The 23,391-nt window shown below is 38.0% G+C and overlaps 2 pseudogenes; one reads left to right on the plus strand and one right to left on the minus strand.

The window, feature by feature from the left end:
• Window positions 1-724: 724 nt before the first annotated feature.
• On the minus strand, window positions 725-1,655 carry LOC125112985 (Y-box-binding protein 1-like; annotated as a pseudogene).
• Window positions 1,656-19,852: 18,197 nt separating this feature from the next.
• Window positions 19,853-22,153, plus strand: LOC125112986 (olfactory receptor 10AG1-like; annotated as a pseudogene).
• The last annotated feature ends 1,238 nt before the right edge of the window (window positions 22,154-23,391 follow it).

Raw genomic sequence — 23,391 nt, forward strand, 5'->3', positions numbered from 1 at the left:
TTGATTCTTTTGTTCTTTTAATTGAGGTTTTTTGCTGCAGTTGAGTTTTTACTCAGAGACACAGGACAATTTCTGTTTTATTTAACTAATGAACTTAGGGCTCTAAGTTCCCTTGGATAGGGACAAGGACAGTTAGTTATATGTGTAGTCAAATTTTGTAGTATGTCTTTAATCAGAAAAGTATTAGTCCAATGAATTTTTTAAATACCTTAAAATTTTAGATTCCCTTTCACAATGCTGTTTCTTTGGAAGTAATTTATTTCATTTGATGGTTGTGTGAAAAACTTATTGTTTATTATTTATTTATTTATTTATTGACAATTATTTAAGAACTTTATTAACAGGGGCTGTCAGTTTGTTGACTTTTTTGAAAAACTTTTATTACAAATTAAACATGAGGTTCTTAAAAATCTCAATTTGACCAGATATGAAACAATTTATAATCCTTTAAATGCATATTGAGAAAAACTAGACCTTAAACAAATACACACACAAACATATTCATCTTTACCAAAAAGAGACATCTTTAGGTAAAAATAAAAAAAAAAAAAACATGCTGCAAAGATAATGTATATAGTTCTAGTTATCTGGTCAACAGGCAAAAAGTAAGCACTTAAGGTCTTTGGCTCCAATCTTTTGTTCATTTCTTATTGCTGGAATTTCATATTCATTTCTTCTTGTTGGATGGCTAAACTGGATGATGATAGAGATGGTAAGATGGCATTTACTCTTCTCCACCCTGCTCAGCCTTGAGAGTAGAGGAACATTCAGCTGGTGGTTCATCTTTTTTGTCTTTTTGTGATCTTGTGGTTTAGGGTTTTCTGGGCATCTATGCTGGTAATTGAAGTTGTGGCAGTACCACAGTTGAGGAGACTTCTGACCCTGGCTCTCTTCTCCTTGATTTTCCTTACCTTCTTCATTTCCATCCTCTCTTGGTTGTGGCTTGAAGGGCCCATGCAGAATCATGGTTGATAACCCTGATATATATTCTGTCCCTCTCTCTCCCTTGTTCTCCTGCACCCTGGTTGTCAGCAACCTCCATCACTTCTCCCCACACAGGAAGGTTGGAATACTGTGGTTAATGCACATCCAGTCACTTCATGTCATAAGCTGGGAAAATTCACTTACATTAGGGCCAGTAGGGCCAGTAGGGCCAGTGCTGTTGAGCCTGGCTTTTGGGAGGACTCTGATCCCCTCTTTCCCCCACTCTCACAATTCTGGCAATTCTTCTGGTAATTGCGTGAAGGACACCTGGGATGTGGATAGAATCTATAATGGTTACACTTTGCTGCATTATTTACTGACTTGTTCTAGAACTCCTCCAGGGCCTGTACATTTGCTGTCTCTGTACCCTTATCTCCTTCAACAACATCAAACTCCACAGTCTCTCTGTCTCCTACACTGCCAAGTTACTTCCTGGGGTTATTCTTCTTTAAGGCAGTCTGGGGTACAAATACATCTTCCTTGGTGTCATTCCTGTTAATGAAAGCATATTTGTTTCTTACATTGAATCTTTGTTGTGATGACTTTCTTGTCCCTGCCAGCAGACACCACTGATGTGAGGCCACCCAGGCCCGGCTGCCTCTCCCTGGGGGGAGGGCCTGGGGTGGTAAGAGCATGGCAGGCAGCTGCTGGGTCTCAGCTTTGCTGCTCATGGTTTCTGTGACAGTTACTAGAGCTGGCTGTAGCAGCTGCAACTCTTCCGTGGTGTGGTGGTAACTAGGCCAGTGGCAACAGTGGCCTTAAATTCAACTATTTAAATTTGCCAATAACTTTCTTTTTTTTATTACTCAAATGAATTTGTCACATCTGTAGTTGCATAATGATAATAACAATCTGATTTCACAGGATTTCCTTCCCACAGCCCAAGCACATCCCCCAACCCCCCAAACTGTCTCCTCCAGAGACCATAAGTTTTTCAATGCCTGTGAATCAGCATCTGTTCTGCAAAGAAGTTCAGTCTGTCCTTTTTTCAGATTCCACATGTCATTGAAAGCATTTGAGGTTGGTGTCTCTCTTGTATGGATGACTTCACTTAGCATGATAATTTCTAGGTCCATCCATATTGCAAAAAATGCTGGTATTTCGTTGTTTTTAATGGCTGAGTAATATTCCATTGTGTATATGTACCACATCTTCTGGATCCACTCCTCTGTTGATGCACATTTACATTGTTTCCATGTCTTGGCTATTGCAAATACTGTGCAATGAACATTGGAGTACATGTGTCTTTGCGAGTCATGGTTTTCTCTGGATAGATGCCCAGGAGTGGGATTGCTGAATCAAATGATAGTTCTATGTATAGTTTTCTGAGGAATCTCCATACTTCATTACAGAGTGGTTGTACCAATGTACAATCCCACCAACAGTGCCCTAGGGTTCCTTTTTCTCCACACCCTCCCAGCACTTAATGTTTGTAGACTTTTGGATGATGGCCATTCTGGCTGGTGTAAGGTGGTACTTCATCGTGGTTTTGATTTGCATTTGTCTAATGCTGAGTTATGTTGAACATCTTTTCATGTATTTTTTGGCTATTCATATGTCTTCTTTGGAGAACTGTCTGTTTAGACCTTCTGCCCATTTTCGGATGGAGTTGCTTTCTTTTTTTGGGTATGTAGCTGAAGAAGTTGTTTATAAATTTTGGAGAAGAACTCCTTGTCAGTTGATTCACTTGCAAAGATTTTCTCCCATTCTGTGGGGTGTCTTTTTGTGTTGTTTAGGGTTTCCTTTGCTGTGCAGAAACTTTTAAGTTTGATTAGGTCCCATTTGTTTATTTTTGTTTTTGTTGTCAATACTCTGAGAGGTGGATCTGAGAAGATGTTGCTGTCTTTACGTCAGAGAGTGTTTGGCCTATGTTTTCCTCTAGGAGTTTTATAGTGTCTGGTCTTCAATCTAGGTCTTTAATCCATTTGGAGTTTATTTTTGTGTTTGGTGTTAGGGAGTGTTCTAATTTCATTCTTTTCCATGTGGCTGCCCAGTTTTCCTAGCGCCACTTATTGAAAAAGCTGTCATTTCTCTATTGTATATTCTTGCCTCCTTTGTCATAGATGAGTTGACTTTAGGTGTGTGGGTTTAATTCTGGGCTTTCTATCCTGTTCCACTGATCTATATTTCTGTCTTTTTTCCAGTACTATAAGGTGTTGATGATTGTTGCTTTGTAGCATAGTCTGAAGTCCGGGAGCCTGATTCCTTCAGCTCCATTTTTCTTTTTCAGGAGGTCTTTGGCTATTCTGGGTCTTTTGTGCTTCAAAACAAACTTTGAACTATTTTGTTCGAGTTCTGTGAAAAATGTCCTTGGTAATTTGATAGGGATTGCATTGAAACTGTAGATTGCCTTGGGTAGTATATTCTCTTTGATAATATTGACCCTTCCAATCCAAGAGCATGGTATATCTTTCCATCTATTTGTGTCATCTTTGATTTCTTTCATCAGTGTCTTATAGTTTTCAGAGTACAGGTCTTTTGTTTCTTTAGGTAGGTTTACTCCTAGGTATTTTATTCTTTTGGATGTGATGGTAAACAGTATTGCTTCCCTGATTTCCTTTTCTACTATTTCATTGTTAGTGTATAGAAATGCTATCAATTTCTGCATATTAATTTTGTATCCCGTGACTTTGCCAAATTCTTGGATGAGCTCTAACAGTTTTCTGGTAGAGTCTTTAGGATTCTCTAGGTATAGTATCATATCATCTGCAAATAGGGATAGTTTTACTTCTTCTTTCCAATTTGGATTCCTTTGATTTCTTTTACTTCTCTGGTTGCTGTGGCTAGGACTTCCAGAACTATGTTGAAGAGTAGTGGTGAGAGCAGACATCCTTGTCTTGTTCTTGATCTCAGTGGGAATTCTTTCAGTGTTTCACCATAGAGAATGATGTTAGCTGTGGGTTTGTCATATATGGCCTTTATTATTTTCAGGTAGGTTCCCTCTATGCCCACTTTCTGAAGGATTTTTATCAGAAATGGGTGTTGGATTTTGTCAAAGGATTTTTCCGCATCTATTAAGAGGATCATATGGTTTTTATTTTTCAGTTTGTAAATGTGGTGTATCACACTGATGGATTTGCGGATATTGAAGCACTCTTGCATCCCTGGGATAAATCCCACTTGATCATGATGTAAAATCCTTTTAATGTATTGTTGGATGCAGTTTGCTACTATTTTGTTGAGGATTTTTGCATCAATGTTCATCAGTGATATTGACCTGTAATTTTCTTTTTTTGGTGGAATTGTTGTCTCGTTTTGGTACCAGGGTGATGGTGGCCTCATAGAATGAGTTTGGGAGTATCCCTTCCTCTGCAATTTTTTTGGAATAGTGTCAGAAGGAGAGGTGTTAGCTCTTCTCTAAATGTTAGATAGAATTCACCTGAGAAGCCATCTGGTCCTGGACTTTTGTTTGTTGGAAGTTTTTTAATCACAGTTTCAATTTCAGTTCTTGTGATGGGTCCATTCATCCTTTCTATTTCATCTTGGTTTAGTCTTGGAAGATTGTACTTTTCTAAGAATTTGTCCATTTCTTCTAGGTTTTCCATTTTATTGGCATATAATTTCATATAGTAGTCTTTTATGATCCTTTGTATTTCTGTGATGTCTGTTGTTACTTCTCCTTCTTTGTTTCTAATTTTATTGATTTGAGTCCTCACTCTTTTTTGCTTGAAAAGTCTGGCTAAGGGTTTATCAATTTTGTTGATCTTTTCAAAGAACCAGCTTTTCATTTCATTGATCTTTTCTATGGTTTTCTTTGTATCCATTTCATTGATTTCTCCTCTGATCTTTATGGTTTATTTCCTTCTACGAACTTTAGGTCTTGTCTGTTCTCTCTCGAGCTGCTTTAGAAGTAATGTTAGCTTGTTTATTTGGGCTTTTTCTTGTTTCCTGAGGTGGGCTTGTATTGCTATTAACTTTCCTCTTAGAACGGCTTTTGCTGCATCCCATAAGTTTTGGAGTGTTGTATCTTCATTGTCATTTATTGCCAGGTATTTTTTAATTTCCTCTGATTTCTTCAGTAATCCATTCGTTGTTTAGTAGCATGTTGTTGAGTCTCCATGTGTTTGTGTTTTTTGCAGTTTTTTTCTTGTTGATTTCCAGTCATATAGCATTGTGGTCGGAAAAGATGCTTGATATGATTTCAATTTTCTTAAAGTTACTGAGGTTGGATTTGTAGCCCAGGATATGGTCAATCTTAGAGAATGTTCCATGTGCACTTGACAAGAATGTGTATTCTTTTGCTTTTGGATGGAATGGCCTATAAATATCTATTAAGTCCATCTGGTTTAATGCTTCATTCAGGGCCTGTGTTTCCTTATTGATTTTCTGTCTGGTTGATCTGTCCATTGCTGTAAGTGGGGTGTTAAAGTCCCCCACTATGATTATGTTATTGTCGATTTCTCCTTTTAAGGTTGTTAGCAGTTGCCTTATGTATGGTGGTGAACCTGTGTTGGGTGCATATTTATTTAAAATTGTTAGATCATCTTCTTGGATTGATCCATTGATCATTATGTAATGCCCTTCTTTGTCCCTGAAAATATTCTTCATTTTAAGTATATTTTGTCTGATATGAGTATTGCTACTCCAGCTTTATTTGATCCCCATTTGCATGAAATATTTTCTTCCATCCTCTCAATTTCAATTTCTATGTGTCCCTAGAAGTGAACTGGGTATCTTGAAGACAGCATATATATGGGTCATTTTTGTATCCATTCAGCCAGTCTGTGTCTTTTGGTTGGGGCATTTAGTCCATGACCATTTAAGGTAATTATTGATATGTATGTTCTTATTGCCATTTTATTAATTGCTTTGGATTTGCTTTTGCTGCTCTTTTTTCTTTCCTTCTTCTCTTGTTCTTTTCTGCCTATAGAAGTTCCTTTAGTATTTCTTGTAAGGCTGGTTTAGTGTTGCTGAATTCTCTCAACTTTTGCTTATCTGCAAAGGTTTTGATTTCTCCTTCAAATCTGAATGAGATCCTTGCTGGGTAGAGTAATATTGGTTGGAGGTTTTTTCCTTTAATCACGTTAAGTATGTCATGCCACTCCCTTCTGGTCTGCAGAGTTTTTGTTGAAAAATCTGCCAATAACCTTATTGGCGTTCCCTTGAATGTTACTTGTTGCTTTTCCTTAGCTTAGCTGCTTTCAAGATTTTCTCTTTGTATTTAATTTTGGTCAGTTTGATTAGTATGTGTCTCGGGGTATTCCTCCTTGGATTTATTTTATATGGTACTCGTGTGCTTCCTGTATTTGAATGGGTAGTTCCTTTCCCATGTGAGGGAAGTTTTCAGCTATTATCTCTTGGAATATTTTTTCTGTCCCCTTCTCTCTCTCTTCTCCTTCTTGCACCCCTATTATACTGATGTTGGTGCATTTAACTTTGTCCCAGAGTTCTCTGAGACTCTCTTCATTTGTTTTCAATCTTTTTTCTCTTTTCTGTTATGCATCCATTATTTCCACTAATCTGTCCTCCACCTCACTTATTTGTTCTTCTGCCTCCTGTATTTTGCTGTCAGCTGCTTCTAGTGTATTTTTTTTTCAGTTATTGTATTTTGCATACAAAATAAACTTCTTCTTTAAGTTTTATATCTTGTATCTCTTTGGTCAGTGTTTCCTGTAAGTTATCCATCTTTGCCTCCAGTTTATTTCCAATGTCTTGCATCATCTTCAGCATCAACAGTCTAAAGTCTTTTACCTGGAGGCTAAGAATATCCTCCTCACTTAGCTGTTTTTCTGGGGTTTTTCCTTTCTCCCTCATCTGAGTTATAGTTCTCCGTCTTGTCATTTTTAGAGGCTTTTGGTGTGGTGACCTTTTTACAGATAATAGAGTTGTAGCCTCTCTTACTTCTGATGTATGCCCCCTTGTGGCTGAAGTTGGTATGGGGGCTTGGTGTAGGCTTCTTGATGGGAGGGACTGATGCCTGCCCCCCGGTAGGAGGAGCTGCTTCTAATCCCTCTAGTGGGAGGGGCTTAGTCTCTGGATGAGATTAGAGGCAGCTATATGCCTGAGGGGTCTTTAGGTAGCCTCCTTACTGAGGGGTGGGGCTGTGATCCCACCTGGATTGTTGTTTGCCCTGGAGCTTCTCAGCAGCTGACTGATGGGTGGGGCCAGATTTTCCTAAAATGGCCACCTCCAGAGAAAGGCATGGCTGCTGAATATTCCTAAGAGCTTTGCTTTCAATGTCCTTCCCTCACAACAAGCCCCATTCACCCCTGTTTTCCCAGGATGTCCTCCAAGTACTGCAGTCAGGTTTCACCCAGATTTCTATGGATACCTCACTCTGCCCTGGGACCCAGTGCATGTGAAAGTATGTGTACGCCTTTTAAGAATGGGGTTTCCATTTCCACCATTCCTTTGGAGCTCCTGTGCATAAGCCTCACTGGCCTTCAATGCCAGATGCCCCGGAGCTCTTTCTCCCTGTGCCAGATCCCCACACATGTGTGTTTGATTTGGGGCTCAGAACTCTCACTCCTGTAGGTGAGTCTCTGTGAACCAGTTAGTTTCCAGTCTGTGGAGCTTCACACTGTGGATGTATGAGGTTGTTTATATCATGAAATCGCCCCTCCTACATCTTGATGTGTCCTCCTCTTTTTCTTCTGGAGTAGGATATTTTTTTTAAGGTTTCCGGTCCATTTGGGTGAAGATTGCTCAGGCTTTAGTTGTGAATTTTTTTGTTTTTAGGAGGGAATTTGAGCTCCAGTCCTTCTATTCTGCCATCTTAATCTGGAGTCCTTTCACTTCACATTTAAATGGCAAAATTTTTAGGCCTTTATATAGGATTTCTTTTCATGCAAATCCAAGGATCAAGTATCATCTTAAACCTACAATAGCAGGAGTTCCTGTCGTGGCGCAGTGGTTAACGAATCCGACTAGGAACCATGAGGTTGTGGGTTGGGTACCTGCCCTTGCTCATTGGGTTAACGATCCGGCGTTGCCATGAGCTGTGGTGAAGGTTGCAGACGCGGCTCAGATCCCGTGTTGCTGTGGCTCTGGCGTAGGCTGGTGGCTACAGCTCCGATTCAACCCCTAGCCTGGGAACTTCCATATGCCACGGGAGCAGCCCAAGAAATAGCAACAACAACAACAATAACAACAACAACAAAAGACAAAAAACAAACAAACAAACAAAAAACCCTACAAGAGCAATCCTATGGCAAACAAGAATCATGAAGCTGAGTAACTCTCAGTAAAGCGAGGTGACTGCAGATTTTACAATTCAACTGTGTTTTTTTGTTTGTTACTGGGTTATCATTTTTCTCTCATGAATTGAAATTGTCCATATCTTTACCAAATGGCCAAACACAAATTTTGTTAGGATTAAATATGAGGATGGTAAAGTTTCTTAGACAACAGAGTCTGTCAGTTGTCTTGTCACTAAATGCCCTTTCCTACTGAGGGCAGCATCTATAATTGTGCCATGAGAATGGCAAGTGAGGAGTTAAAGGTATGATACTGATCTAAATACATTAGTTATATCCGTCCAAACACACATCTAAATTAGTGACCTGGTAAGATGGACACAAGGAAATGTCTCAAGGACTTAGAAAAGTCTTAGGGAATGTATCCTTGGTGCTTCCCTACAGAAATATGACCTGTAAGCTTTATGTGTAAAATAAAGTAAACTAACATAAAAGAAGTGGAGTCTGAATCCTAAGTCACTTGATCACCTTTATCCTAGGATGTGATATTATTATCACTGAATAACTTAAGTCAGTTAGGGGTCCTATTTAATTTATGGCACACAAACCAAACTTCCTATTTCACTAGGAGGTTAAGATAAAGAGAATAATGTTTTGAGCTGCCACTGTAGCATGGAGGGTTAAGATTCCAAGTGCAGGGGCTCAAGTCACTGCTGAGGCACAGGTTCTATCCCTGGCCCAGCACAGTGAATTAAAGGATCCAGTGTTGTCATAGCTATGACATAGTTCTCTGTTTCAGCTTGGATTCAATCCATGGAATGAGAACTTCCAACTGCTCTGAGTGCAGCCATAAAATTTAAAAAGTTAAAGTAAAATTAAATTAAAAAAATAATAATGATAGAATAATGGCCCCTGAGAGATAAACCCAAACCCTTGGAAATTATAAATATGCTACCCTACTTGAAGAAATAGGCTTCGTCAATAGGATTAATGTCAAAAACTGTTGAGATGGGGAGATTATCTGAGTAGTTCCCATCTAACCACACAAGTCCTAAAAGAGGAAAATAAAGAAATAAAGGTGTTTTCCAAAAATATGTTATGAAAAACCAATCAGGGATAAGGAGATCTGGTGCCAAAGACACTTGGGGTCATGAGCCAAGGAATGCCATGGTCTCTTAAAATTGAAAATGACATTTAGCTGGCAGCCTGCAAGGAAAAATTCTTCAGATACATGGCCTCAAGGAAGTAAGCTCTGCCAACAATCTAACTGAACAAGAAGAAGTGAATCCCTACTAAAGCATAGAAGAAGAAATTCAGCCCTGCTGACACTTTAATTATGGCTTGGTGAGACACGTTTTGGACCCATGATAAATAAAACTCTGAGGTAATAAATGTGTTATCTCCTATGCCACTCATTTGTGGTAATTTATTACAACAGCAAGAGACAAGTAATACAGAGATTCACATAAAACTATGTACACGTTGTTGTAGACATGCTCATGATATACCAGGGTAAATCTTCTATCCCTAAACCAATTTACTATACATTTTGGATGTTTGAAATATTCATTTCCCAGCCTCCTTTCCAGTTGAATGTGAGGAGATGACTCAATTCTAGTTAATGAGATGAATGTATATGTCAGCATGGGTTCTGTCCTCTGCTTCACCTTTTCCTTCTTGGAAGGTGCAGAAGTCATATCTAAGAATGGGGAAGCAGCAAGATGTAAGAAACATGGCTCTCCAAGATCCTTAGGTTTCCTAATTCTGAATTTTTTTGGAGGTGGGAGCTATGCCCAGTGCATCCAGATGTTCTCAAGCTGGGGATCAAAACACTGCCACAGTAGCAAGCTGAAACCTTTCAGTTACAATGCCTGATCCTTAACTCACAAAAGAACTCCCTACTTCTGAATTTATAATGACAGAGAAATAGCTTCTTTTAATTTATGACATTAACTGAGACACTGCGTTTTTTTTAGAACATCTTGGCGTATGTTGCAGGTAATGTGTAATCATAAATTACTGGTTTTATAAGGCTTCTATTTTTTAATAATCACAAAATACAGGAAAAGGGGTAAATAATTTAGGTAATGGATGGTATGGACAGGTATGATTTTGGTTGTTGTGCCAAACTCCCTGAGTGGCAGGCAGAAAGTTTTAGTTCAATTAAGAAATGACCTGGGGAAGGCAGTGATCTTGAGAGAGAATATTTCCTATTTAAAGAGCACTATGTTATGACAGTGGAACATATTATAGATGATGGCTATCCTCTCTTTCAAATAAAATTGAATTAGCTAACTGCCAAAAGAAAAATTCTCATTTTCTCTCTTTTAATTCAATTCATAAAGGTAAGCATTATATTTAAATTTGATGCAAAAAGGTAATCAAGATTTTTGTCCAATATCAAATTTAGTTTTAAATGAATCTGTTTATATGTAGCATCAGCAAAAGAACATTCCTTTCTGAAAATTTATTTTTATTTTATATTGCTCAATGAATTTATTACATTTGCAGTTGTACAATGATCATCACAATCCAGTTTTATAGAAATACTATAAATCCTTTCTGAAAATTTAAAAAGGAATCCTTTCTTGTTACTATTGTTGCTTAATTTCAAAACCCTCATTCAGATAGCTTTTTATTTTCCTGATTCATATCATTATACTATGTAATGAAAAAATACAAAGTACTTGGTACTCTAACAAGCCAGTGTAGATTAAGGACCTCTTCATATTCATCATAATCTCCTTAAGTGCTAACATTTATAGTGATTATTATATGTTAAGCAAATATTTAAATAATTTTCATGTATTAAACCTGGGGATAGCCCCTAAAATTTATTGTAGATAACTAAATAGGAACATAATAAGTGAATTTTTTAAAAAGGGATTACATCCTACTAAACATCAAAGGCATCCTTTGTTAAAGTTAAGTTCTATGGTACATAAATCTGAAAACACTAAAGGGATAATGATATGTTTTAATTTATAACTTTAGAGAATTATCCTAAAGGAAATAGGCTTCTGAAGTTTTCACCAATTTTAGATTTTTATTCCATATCTTCAATTTGATCTTATAAACTTGTTCTAAATTGTAATATATGCATTTTGATGATAGATGGTATACATGTTTTCATAATCTTCACACCAAAGAAAATCACTGCTATACTAGAAAGAACAGAAAAATAAACATCAATTATATGAGTAAAAACAAAAGTGAGTAACAGCATAAGATTAATTATTTAGTGGTTTTCTTTCTGAGTTGTACAAACAGAAGTCTGTAAAGGTTTCCAGAAGTCAGAAATCCATAAATTTGAAGGGAGAAATTTGAAAGAAGAAATTTGAAGATTTGAGGAAACAAAAAATTTTGGCGATTTGAGAAATGAAGATTAAGTATAATTTGTGTAGGGTTTGAATAATTTTAATATTTCTTATATTACATACAGTTTTGAATTGCTAATTTCATTTGATGTTCATAAAATCTTGTTCCATTTGACAAATAAAAACTTAAGGCTAAAAGGGTTTCAGTAAATATGGACACTATATATTTTTTTCTCATTTCTAGTTCTCTTTTTTCTTTTTTTATCATTTATTTACATATTTTTTCTACTGTACAGCATGTTGACTCAGTTACACTTGCATGTATACATTCTTTTTTCTCACATTATGTGTTCATCATAAGTGACCAGTGTTCACAGTGCTACACAGCAGGATCCCATTGCTAATCTGATTGCAAGTTCTGTTTTTCTTAATTTTTTCTGGCTATTTTTTGTATTGAGTTTCATTATGTTTTTAAAATATACTACCCTACTTGAACAGTAGGGAATAATTTAGATAAAAAAATTATAAAAGACCTTACTTAGAGTGTACATATAATAAAAAATATATAAAGCAGGTGGCAATCTCTGAAGGCAATGTTTAGCCCACTACATGTAGATTTGCAATGCATGCTGGTCCCAAATGACTTGCAATTCATTCAACAGGCAGTTTGAATCAATATACAAGTACTACATTCTACATTGAATTAAATAAGTGAATAAGACATGGACAAATGCATCAGGATGAGATAGCAAAAAAAAAGCATTGTATAATCTTTGACAAATGATATCATTTCTTAATATTATAGTATTAGTACTATCACCTCTTAACCATTAGTTTTTGACCATTTTAAAGACACAGTTATTGTATTTTTACATTTCCCATTTTCTTTGGGAGAATTGTATACAATGGGTGATGTTTAAATACTTTCTGTACATTAATATGGAGTCTGGAATATTGTAGGTGGTAAAAGAAATTACTATTTAAATTTCCTTTTCTAACTCACAGGAAATCCTCAGCATTCACAAGTTTTAGATCAATTGTTGCTTCTGCCCCATATGTGTCTACATTTTTATAGCTGAAATGTTGAGTTTTGTCCTCCCTAATACCTGTAGAATATGGATATATGTGTCTCATTTTTGCAAGTATTTAGTCTCTGTAAACTCTCAAATCAGTTAACACATACTATGAAAATTATGTACATGTTGAAAACAATGAAATAATTTGCTACTTCTCTCAGAATGAATCAAAAAAAAGTATAATTTCTAAACACACACACATAACCACACACACACCACTGAAGGCATGCTTGAACTATACCAGGAGGGAGGATAAAGTCAGTCTGAATTGTGGGTAAGAATTAATACTTACGATTTATGGATTATTCTAAAGAAGAAAACAAATTGAATCATTTTAATTTATTCAAGGTGTGAGTCAATCACTTTTTGTAAAACAAATATACACTGCACAGAGAGATGAGAATATAGAAAGAAGCTTAAAAGATGGCCATAACAAAGGAAAAGATACTTACTAAAGATGAGTAATCTCTCAGAGTTCCCATTATGGCTCGGTTGGTTAAGGACACAGAGTTGTCTCTGTTAGGATGAGCATTCCATCCCTGACATTGCTCAATGGGTTTAGGATTCCACAAAACTGAAAGCTGTAGCATAGATCATAGATGTGGCTCAGATCCAGTGGAGATGCAGCTCTGGTTTCACCCTGAGCCCATAAACTTCCATATGCCACACATGTGGCCTTAAAAAGAAAAGAAAAGAAAAAGGCATGAGTAATCTCAACCCAGCACATTCACATGCTTGAACTAACACAGGCAGGTGTGAGAAAAAAAAAGAAGAATGAGAGAAATGTGGTAAGCAGAACAATAGCAACTATTGAGGACATGGGTAAATGAGGAAGATATCAGAGATGAGTTGTGTGGAAGTTTCTCTTACAATAAGTGAGTGAAGGGTATACATTATAGTTAGCATTGCTTTTTTTGTCTTTTTTTGGGGGGGCTGCATCTGCAGCATATGGGGGTTCCCAGGCTAGGGGTTTATTTGGAGCTGTAGCCACTGGCCTACACCACAGCCACAGCAATGCCAGATCCAAGCCTTGTCTGCAACCTACAACAGAGCTCAGAGCAACACCCAATCCTTAACCCAATGAGTGAGGCCAGGGATCGAACACAAAACCTCAGGGCTCCTAGTCAGATTTGTTTCTGCTGCACCACAATAGGAAGTCCTAGAATTGATTTTTTGAACTTAAGTGGTAGATGAACCTGCCTCTTACGTGTTGAGTGTTCCTGGACAGAAAGAACAAGTTTACGTTCCTTTTCTCTGTGGTGAAAAATCTTAGGAAAATTAGGACTGCTGATTTCATAGAACTTACATTGAAATACACAGTTTTAAAAATTAAATATCCTCACATGATTTGAGTGGTCAGTTTAGCAATTTTTTAAATAAAATTGTTCGGAGGAATAGAAAAAATTGCAATCATGTAGCTTAAGAAACAAAGAAATATGATAATGTATAGCTGAAATGACAGACTAAAAGGATTATGTTTTTTTCCATACAGACAGATTTAATATTAAAAATACACTTCAACATATTTTTTAAAATTTCTTCCTGCTGTACAGCATGGAAATCAAGTTATTCTTACATGTACACATTATTTCCCCCAGCCTTTGTTCAGTTGCAATATGAGTATCTAGACATAGTTCTCAATGCTACTCAGCAGGATCTCCTTGTAAATCTATTCTAAGTTGTAGCATCTGATAAGCCCAAGCTCAAAATCCCTCCAACTCCCTTCCTTTCCCATTGGGCAGCCACAAGTCTCTTCTCCAAGTCCATGATTTTCTTTTCTGTGGAGATGTTCATTTGTGCTGGATATTAGATTCCAGTTATAATAGATATCATGTTTGTCTTTCTGACTCATTTCACTCAGCATGAGAGTCCCTAGTTCCATCCATGTTGCTGCAAATGGCATTATGTCATTCTTTTTTATGGCTGAGTAGTAGTCCATTGTGTATATATACCACCTCTTCTGAATCCAATCATCTGTCGATGGACATTTGGGTTGTTTCCATGTCCTGGCTATTGTGAGTAGTGCTGCAATGAACATGCGGGTGCACGTGTCTCTTTTAAGTAGAGTTTTGTCCGGATAGATGCCCAAGAGTGGGATTGCGGGGTCATATGGAAGTTCTATGTATAGATTTCTAAGCTATCTCCAAACTGTTCTCCATAGGGGCTGTACCAGTTTCCATTCCCACCAACAGTGCAGGAGGGTTCCCTTTTCTCCACAGCCCCTCCAGCACTTGTTAATTGTGGATTTATTAATGATGGCCATTCTGACTGGTGTGAGGTGGTATCTCATGGTAGGTTGGATTTGCATTTCTCTTATAACCAGCGATGTTGGGCATTTTTCATGTGTTTGTTGGCCATCTGTATATCTTCTTTGGAGAACAGTCTATTCAGGTCTTTTGCCCATTTTTCCATTGATTGATTGGCTTTTTTGCTGTTGGCTTGTATAAGTTGTTTATATATTCTAGAGATTAAGCCCTTGTCAGTTGCATCATTTGAAACTATTTCCTCCCATTCTGTAAGTTGTCTTTCTGTTTTCTTTTTGTTTTCCTTTGCTGCAAAAGCTTTTCAGTTTGATTAGGTCCCATGTGTTTATTTTTGCTCTTATTTCTATTGCTTTGGGAGACTGACCTGAGAAAATAATCATGATGTTGATGTCAGAGAGTGTTTTGCCTATGTTCTCTTCTAGGAGTTTGATGGTGTCCTGTCGTATATTTAAGTCTTTCAGCCATTTGGAGTTTATTTTTGTGCATGGTGTGAGGGTGTGTTCTAGTTTCATTGCTTTGCATGCAGCTGTCCAGGTTTCCCAGCAATGCTTGCTGAATAGACTTTCTTTTTCCATTTGATGTTCTTGCCACCCTTGTCAAAGATTAATTGACCATAGGTGTCAGGGTTTATTTCCAGGTTCTTTATTCTGTTCCATTGGTCTGTCTGTCTGTTTTGATACGAGTACCATGCTGTTTTGATGACTGTGGCTTTGTAGTATTTCTTGAAGTCTGGGAGAGTTATGCCTCCTGCTTGGTTTCTGTTTCTCAGGATTGCTTTGGCGATTCTGGATCTTTTGTGGTTCCATATAAATGTTTGGATTGTTTGTTCTAGTTCTGTGAAAAATGTCCTGGGTAATTTGATAGGGATTGCATGGAATCTGTAGATTGCTTTGGGTAGTATGGCCATTTTTGCAATATTGATTTTCCCAATCCAGGAACATGGACTATCTTTCCATTTCTTTACATCTTCTTTGATGTCTTTGATTAAAGTTTTATAGTTCTCGGCATAGAGGTCCTTTACCTCCTTGGTCAGGTGTATTCCCAGGTATTTGATTTTGTGAGGTGCAATTTTAAAAGGTATCGTATTTTTGTATTCCATTTCTAATATTTCATTGCTGGTATACGGAAATGCAACTGACTTATATCCTGCTACTTTGCTGAATTTATTAATCAGTTCAAGTAGTTTTGGGGTTGAGTCCTTAGGGTTTTCTATATATAGTATCATTTCATCTGCATACAGTGACAGTTTTATCTCTTCTCTTCTGATATGGATGCCTTTTACTTCTTTTGTTTGTCTAATTGCTATGGCTAGGACTTCCAAAACTATGTGGAAGAGCAGTGGTGAGAGTGGGCATCCCTGTTTTGTTCCAGATTTGAGTGAGAAGGCTTTCAGTTTTTCCCCATTGAGTATTATATTTTCTGTGGCTTTGATTATATTCAGGAATGTTCCCTCTATACCCAGTTAGGTGAGGGTCTTGATCATGAATGGATGTTGGACTTTGTCAAATGCTTTTTCTGCATCTCTTGAGATGATCATATGATTTTTGACTTTTCTTTTTTACTGTGGTGTATGACGTTGATTGATTTGCGTATGTTGATCCATCCTTGTGAACCTGGGATGAACTCTACCTGGTCATGGTATGATTGTTTTGATATGTTGTTGGCTTTGGTTGGCTAAGATTTTGTTGAGAATTATTGCATCTATATTCCTCAAAGATATTGGGCGATAGTTTTCTTTTTTGGTGGTATCTCTGTCTGGTTTTGGAATGAGGGTGATGGTGGCATCATATAATGTCTTTGGGAGTCTTCCTTCTTCTTCAATATTTTGAAAGATTTTAAGGAGGATGGGCACATATTCCTCTTTATATGTTTGGTAGAATTCGCCTGTAAAGCCATCTGGTCCTGGACTTTTATTTGTAGGGAGTGATTTTATGACCTCTTGAATTTCATTTCTAGTGATCGGTCTGTTCAGTTGGTCTGTTTCTACTTGATTCAGTTTTGGCAGGCTGTAAGATTCTAGAAAATTGTCCATTTCTTCCAGATTGTCAAACTTGTTGCCATATAGTTGTTCATAGTATTCTCTTATGGTTTTTTGTATTTCTGCTGTATCTGTTGTGATTTCTCCTTTTTCATTTATAATTTTGGTCATTTGGGTTCTTTCACTCCTCTTTTTAGTGAGTCTGGCCAATTGTGTTCACCTTTTCAAAGAACCAGCTCTTGGTTTTATTCATTTTCTGTATTGTTTTTTGAGTCTCTATTTTATTGATTTCTTCTTTGATCCTTATAATTTCCTTCCTTCTGCTGACTTTAGGCCTTTTTTGTTCTTCTTTTTCTACTTTGTTTAGGTGGAGGGTTAAGTTGTCAATTTGGGATCTTTCTTCTTTTTTGAGAAAGGCCTGTATTGCTATAAATTTCCCTCTGAGCACTGCTTTCACAGCATCCCATAGATTTTGAGAGGTTGTGTCTTCAGTATCCTTTGTTTCAAGCTATTTTTTAATTTCCTTCTTGATTTCCTCATTGACCCATTGGTTTTTTAGTAGCATGTTGTTTAGCCTCCATGTAGTAGGTTTTTTCTCTTTCCTTTTCCCATGGTTGATTTCTAATTTCATGGCATTGTGGTCAGAGAAGATACTTGAGATAATTTCTATGCTCCTAAATTTGTTGAGGTTAGCTTTGTGTCCCAATATGTGGTCGATTCTTGAGAACATTCGATGTTCATTTGAGAAGAATGTGTATTCTGCTTTTTTTGGATGTAGTGTCCTGAAGATATCAATTAGGTCTAATTTTTCTATTGTTTCCTTTAGGATCTCTGTTGCTTTATTGGTTTTCTGTCTAGAGGATCTGTCCATTGATGTGAGGGGGGTATTAAAGTCTCCTACTATGATTGTATTCCCATTTCTTTCTCCATTTATGTCTGCTAATATTTGTTTTATGTATCTGGGTGCTCCTGTATTTGGGGCATATATATTGACGATAGTAACATCCTCTCCTTGGATGGATCCCTTAATCATTCAGTAGTGTCCTTCTTTGTCTGTCTTTATGTCTTTTGCTTTAAAGTGTATTTTGTTTGATATGAGTATTGCAACTCCTCCTTTCCTGTCATGTCTATCGGCATGAAACATTTTTTCCCACCCCTTCACTTTCAATCTATATGTATCCTTTGTCCTGAGGTGAGTTTCTTGTAGGCAGCATGTTGAAGGTTTTTGCCTTTTTATCCACTCAGCCACTCTGTGTCTTTTGATTGGAGCATTCAGTCCATTGACATTTCAAGTGATAATTGATAGATGATTATTTATTGCCATTTTGAACCTCGTGTTCCAGTTGATTCTATGGTTCTCCATTCTTCCTTTCTTTTTTTGGTTGGATGGTCTCTGGTTATTATCTGCTTCAGTTTTTTTTTTTCCTTTCATTTTTTGTGAATGCAATGTTTGGTTGTGGCTTTTGGTTGCCCTGTTTTTTTAAAGTATGCTAACCCCTTCCTATAATTGTGTGTTTTAGCCTGATGGTGCTGTAGGTTCAAACACTTCATTACTATATTAAAATTAAGGAGAGAAACAAACAAACAAAAAAGTGTCTATCTCCTAACATCCCTTGCCCACATTTTATGATTTTGATGACTCTTTTTTTTCTTTTTAATTTTATTTTGTTTGAAACATGTTCATGATTAAATCTGTATGCTGGCTTATTTGAGTGAGTGCTCTCTGATTGTGGTTTCCTCAATCCTAGTCCTTCTTCTTCTTTTTTTCCCTCCCATTCTTTCCTTCCTTTTTTTTTGTTGCAATTTTAATTTTATTTCTCCTTCTATTTTAAATGATATTCTTGCTGGATAGAGTATTCTAGATTGCATATTTTTTTCCTTTTAGCACTTTAAATATCTCTTGCCATTCCCTCCTGGCATGTAGTGTTTCTGTAGAGAAATCAGCTGATAACCTTATGGGGGTTCCCTTGTAGGTAACATTCTGCTTTTCTCTTGCTACCTTTAGGATCCTCTCTTTATCACTAATTTTTTTTGTCTTTTTGCTATTTCTTTGGGCCACTCCCATGGCATGTGGGGGTTCCTAGGCTAGGGGTCGAATTGGAGCTGTAGCCACTGGCCTACGCCAGAGCCACAGCAATGTGGGATCCGAGCCGCGTCTGCAACCTATACCACAGCTCTCGGCAACGCCATATCCTTAACCCACTGAGCAAGGGCAGGGACTGAACCTGCAACCTCATGGTTCCTAGTCGGATTTGTTAACCACTGCGCCATGATGGGAGCTCCCATCACTAACTTTTGCCATTTTTATTATAACGTGTGTTGGTGTGGGTCTATTTGGGTTCAACTTGTTTGGGGCCCTCTGTGATTCCTTTATCTTGATCTCAGTATCCTTTAGTTTTGGGAAGTTTCCAGCGATAATTTCTTCAAATACATTTTCCATCCCCTATCTTTTTCTACTCCTTCTGGAATTCCTATTATGCATAGATTGACCCACTTTATAATATCTCATAGGTCTCATGTTGCTTTCATGTTTTTCATTTGGTTTTCTGTCTGCTTACCTGATTGGGTGATTTCCATTATTCTATCTTCCACATCACTGATTTGTTCTTCTGCATTGTTCATTCTGGTTTTTACTGCCCTTAGTTCAGTTTGTATCTCTGCAAATGAATTTTCTAGTTTTTCTTGGCTCCTCATATTTTCTAGCTCCTTTCTGAGGGTGTATGCATTACTAATCCTATCTTCTCTTAATTCCTTCAGTATTTTCACTATTTCTCTTTTGAACTCCAGGTATGTCAGACTGCAGAGATCTGTTTCATTGTGACTGCTTTAGGTGAGGTCTCCTGTTGGTATAAGGGGGTGGTTTCTCAGCTTCTTCATCTTGTTGACTGTTTTCTTTTTCCTGGTGGAGTTGTACTCTCTGTGGCCAGGCAGTGTTTGCCTTGTCACTGCCATGGAATGTTTCCTAAGGGCTGGAGTTGTTGGTCAGTCTTTTTTGAGGCAGTGTGGCTTTTCTGGAGGGTGGGTGGGGCCAACAGGGTCTCTCTGAAGCACAGGAGGACTTCCTGAAGTTAGACAAGACTGGGAGGTCCACGTCACAATGAGAGCAGATTTCACTCAACTGGCAGAGCCTGCTCTGGTGTTTTTGGCCTTTGGGGTTTTTGCAGGGGGCTGGTGGTTCTGGGAAGCTGTTCTGCAGGAGTCCACCACCCCCAAGGGCTGGAGCAGCTATCTGGGTCACTGAGACCCCAAGAGGCTCTTCCCCAGGGCAGCCCGGCTTGGAAGGCCTGTCCTAGAATGTAGGCAGATCTTTTCACAGCCCAGCCAAGCTTGTTCTAGCTTTTCTGGGCTGCAGGCCTTTTCCCGGGTGCTGGCAGTGTTTGGTGCTGCTCCATGGGGGTGTAGCCCCTCCAAAGGGCAAGCAGGCCAGGGCAGGGTCTGCCCCTTTGGTGGTAGGCTTCTGGCAATTGTTGAGGCCAGCCCTCCCAGATAGCAGGCAGACCCAGGTCCGGCACGTGCATAAGGGGTGGCAGTGGGGATGCACTTGTAAGAACAGCTTTCTGATAGCTGACAGGCCAGTAAGCTCACTGTGGCAAGAGGACAATTATATGGGGGTCACCCCTTCTTCTATCTCCTCCCCAACACTGGCACAGACCCAGCTCTTCTCCCAGGTTCCCTCTGATGTGGCTTTCCACTTCCCCGCCCTTAGTGTATTGCTCCCCCCCCTTGCAATGCTCTGCTTTCTAGTCTTCCAGGCAGTCTCTGCCCAGGCCAACTTGACAGACCAGTTCCTAGACCTCCCAAGCAGTCTCTGCTCCAACCCCCCAGCCCTTTCCCGGGGACTAACCTCCGGAACCGAGGTCTCGGTGCCCAGCCCCCACTCAAGCTTCTCAATTTTTGGTGGCTGTGCCAGTAGTTCAGATGATCTGTTCGGTTCTTGATCTGCTTTTCAGAACTCTGACTTACTGCTACACTCTTCTCTGCATCTGGAGATTCCTCCAGTTTGGTTGATCTTTCCATCAAGTAGGTGACTTTCCAGGGTGTGGGATCCCTTTCTCACCCACAGTTCCCTTTTGGGAGCACCCGTCCTGCTCAGATTCCCCTTCTCTCACTTTCCTCTTTTGTCTTGTTTTACCTAGTAATGTCACGAGATTCTTGCTGTTATTGGAGTTTAGGTTCTTCTGCCAGTGATTGGTTGCTGTTCTGTGTGAGTCGTTTATCCTATAGATGTGTTTTTTGTTGTTGTTGTTGTTGTTGTGTCTGTGGGAGAGGGCGAGCATGTCCCCCTACTCTTTTGCCATCTTGTCTCCTCTCAACTTATTTTTAGAACACCTTTCAGGTTTGGTTTTCATAGGGAATTGAAAAATAAGAAGGAATACCATTCTATTTATACATAAGAAAAAAATAGCCCACGAAAATTAATGGCATTTCCTGATTAAATCATACCCACAGGAAAAAAATATGAAGAGATGGACGCATAAGACAATGTGTCCACAGTGATACAATTTGTACTCCTTGGATTTTCTGACCTTCCAAACCTCCAAGGTTTACTTTTTGGAGTGTTCTACATAATTTCTGTCATTATCTTAACTGGAAATAGCCTCATAATAATAATAACAAGGCCTGACACTACAATCCAAAAACCCATGTAATTTTTCCTGGCAAATTTTTCTTCTTTGGAAATCTGCTATGTTTCTGTCACTCTCCCGAGGATTCTACTTAACCTTTGGACCCAGGATAGAAGAATTTCGATGCTGGATTGTTCCACTCAAATGTGCTTTCTCCTTATCCTAGGAACCACTGAATGTTTTCTCCTGGCCATGATGGCCTATGACCACTACATGGCCATTTGTAATCCTCTGCACTATCCTCTAGTCATGAACCACAAGATGTGTATCCAACTGGCTGTTGGCTCCTGGATCAGTGGAATCCCAGTGCAGATATGGCAAACCTGCCAGATTTACTCTCTGCATTTCTGTCATTCTAACCAAATAAACCACTTTTTCTGTGACATCCACCACCCCTCCATTCTGAAGCTAGCCTGTGGAGACACTTCTGTGTGTGAACTGTCTATGTAGTGGTTCTGTTGTTTGTTTCTGTCCCTTTCATGTTGCTTCTTGCCTCTTATAGCAAAATCATTTCCACTATTCTGAGGTTTCCAACATCCAGAGGTCAGGCCAAAGCCTTATCCACATGTTCTTCTCACCTCTTGTTTGTGTTCTTATTTTTTTGATCTGCTACCATTACCTACTTAAGGCCCAAATCCAGTCAATCTGCAGGAATTGACAAACTGGTCTCTCTGTTTTACAACATTGTGACTCTGATGTTTAATCCCATTATACACAATCTAAGGAAAAAGGATGTGATTGCAGCATTCAGAAAAGTATTACTTAAAAAATAATTTGATGAATTTATTCATAAATTTTTTAAGATACTTTAAAAAAATTGGGTGCCTTTTTAAGGCCACATCCACAGCATATGGATGTTCCCAGGACATGGTTTGAATTGGACCTGCAGCTGCTGGCCTATCCTGTAGCCACAGCAATGACAGATCTGAGTTGCACCTGTAACCTGCAACATAGCTCAGGGCAACACCAGATCCTTAACCCACTGAGCAAGGCCAGGGATCAAACCAGCATCCTTATAGATACTAGTCAGTTTCTTAACTCGCTGAGCCACAACAGGAAATCCTTAAGATATTTTAAATGCTAATCCACTATTTACTGTGTTTAAATATTTACTAGGAAAATTATATTTAATACTCTATGTCTAAATAATAATAATGTCTTATGAATAAAAGCAAAATGTGCATCACATTTTTCATTAAAAATGACAACCTAGTTCAACCTAAGATCTTTTTATTAAATTACACTGAAAATATGCAAGATTATTTACCTAAATTACTGCCCATATGTTCATAATGGTGTTTGTTGATATTGTTTATATAATATGGAAATTGGCCAAAATAAGTAACAGTAATGAATGTTTGAAGGAGGGATTGAATGAGTGAATGAGCATATGTATATTGCTCTCCTCACCTCTGGCTCCTTAGAAAATATATGACTTTCAGAGAACTGACAATCTTTGGGAGCATGTTTATTTAACCCACAGTATACTCATGTGGAATTACTCTAATAACAATACCAAAAGAAAAGTTTTCAGACACTTAGTTCTCTTCCTAAGTGCATGTTATAACCAAATCTTCCACTTGGCTCTATTGATTTACTTTGCAGATATCTCTGTGCTCTACTCAGCAGTTTTGACCTATATGAATTAACTTTGAATCTTTTCATCTTTTTTATCACTGAACTATAAGCAATGATATTCCAATTTATATTTTAAAAATATATCTATTAATTTAAAATTTAGAAATGTTAGAAATTATTTTTAAATGACCCAGTCTGCACAACTGCATTGCATTAATGTGTCTTGCCTATTCTTGCATATTTTAACACTTTCTATAGAGTTTAAAATATTTAAATTTAAGCTGATATTAGCAGAAAAATTAGCATCTGTCATTTAGAATTATCAATGTCCATCCTCCCAATTTCATTCTGAACGACTGTTGTCATCTCCAGAAGTTGAAAATGATGTTTGGCTGACAGCAATCAAGGAGACAAGTTCTTCAGTGCTGGGGCC

The sequence above is a fragment of the Phacochoerus africanus genome, chromosome 12 (assembly GCF_016906955.1).
Source record: "Phacochoerus africanus isolate WHEZ1 chromosome 12, ROS_Pafr_v1, whole genome shotgun sequence".
NCBI classification, from domain to species: Eukaryota; Metazoa; Chordata; class Mammalia; order Artiodactyla; family Suidae; genus Phacochoerus; species Phacochoerus africanus.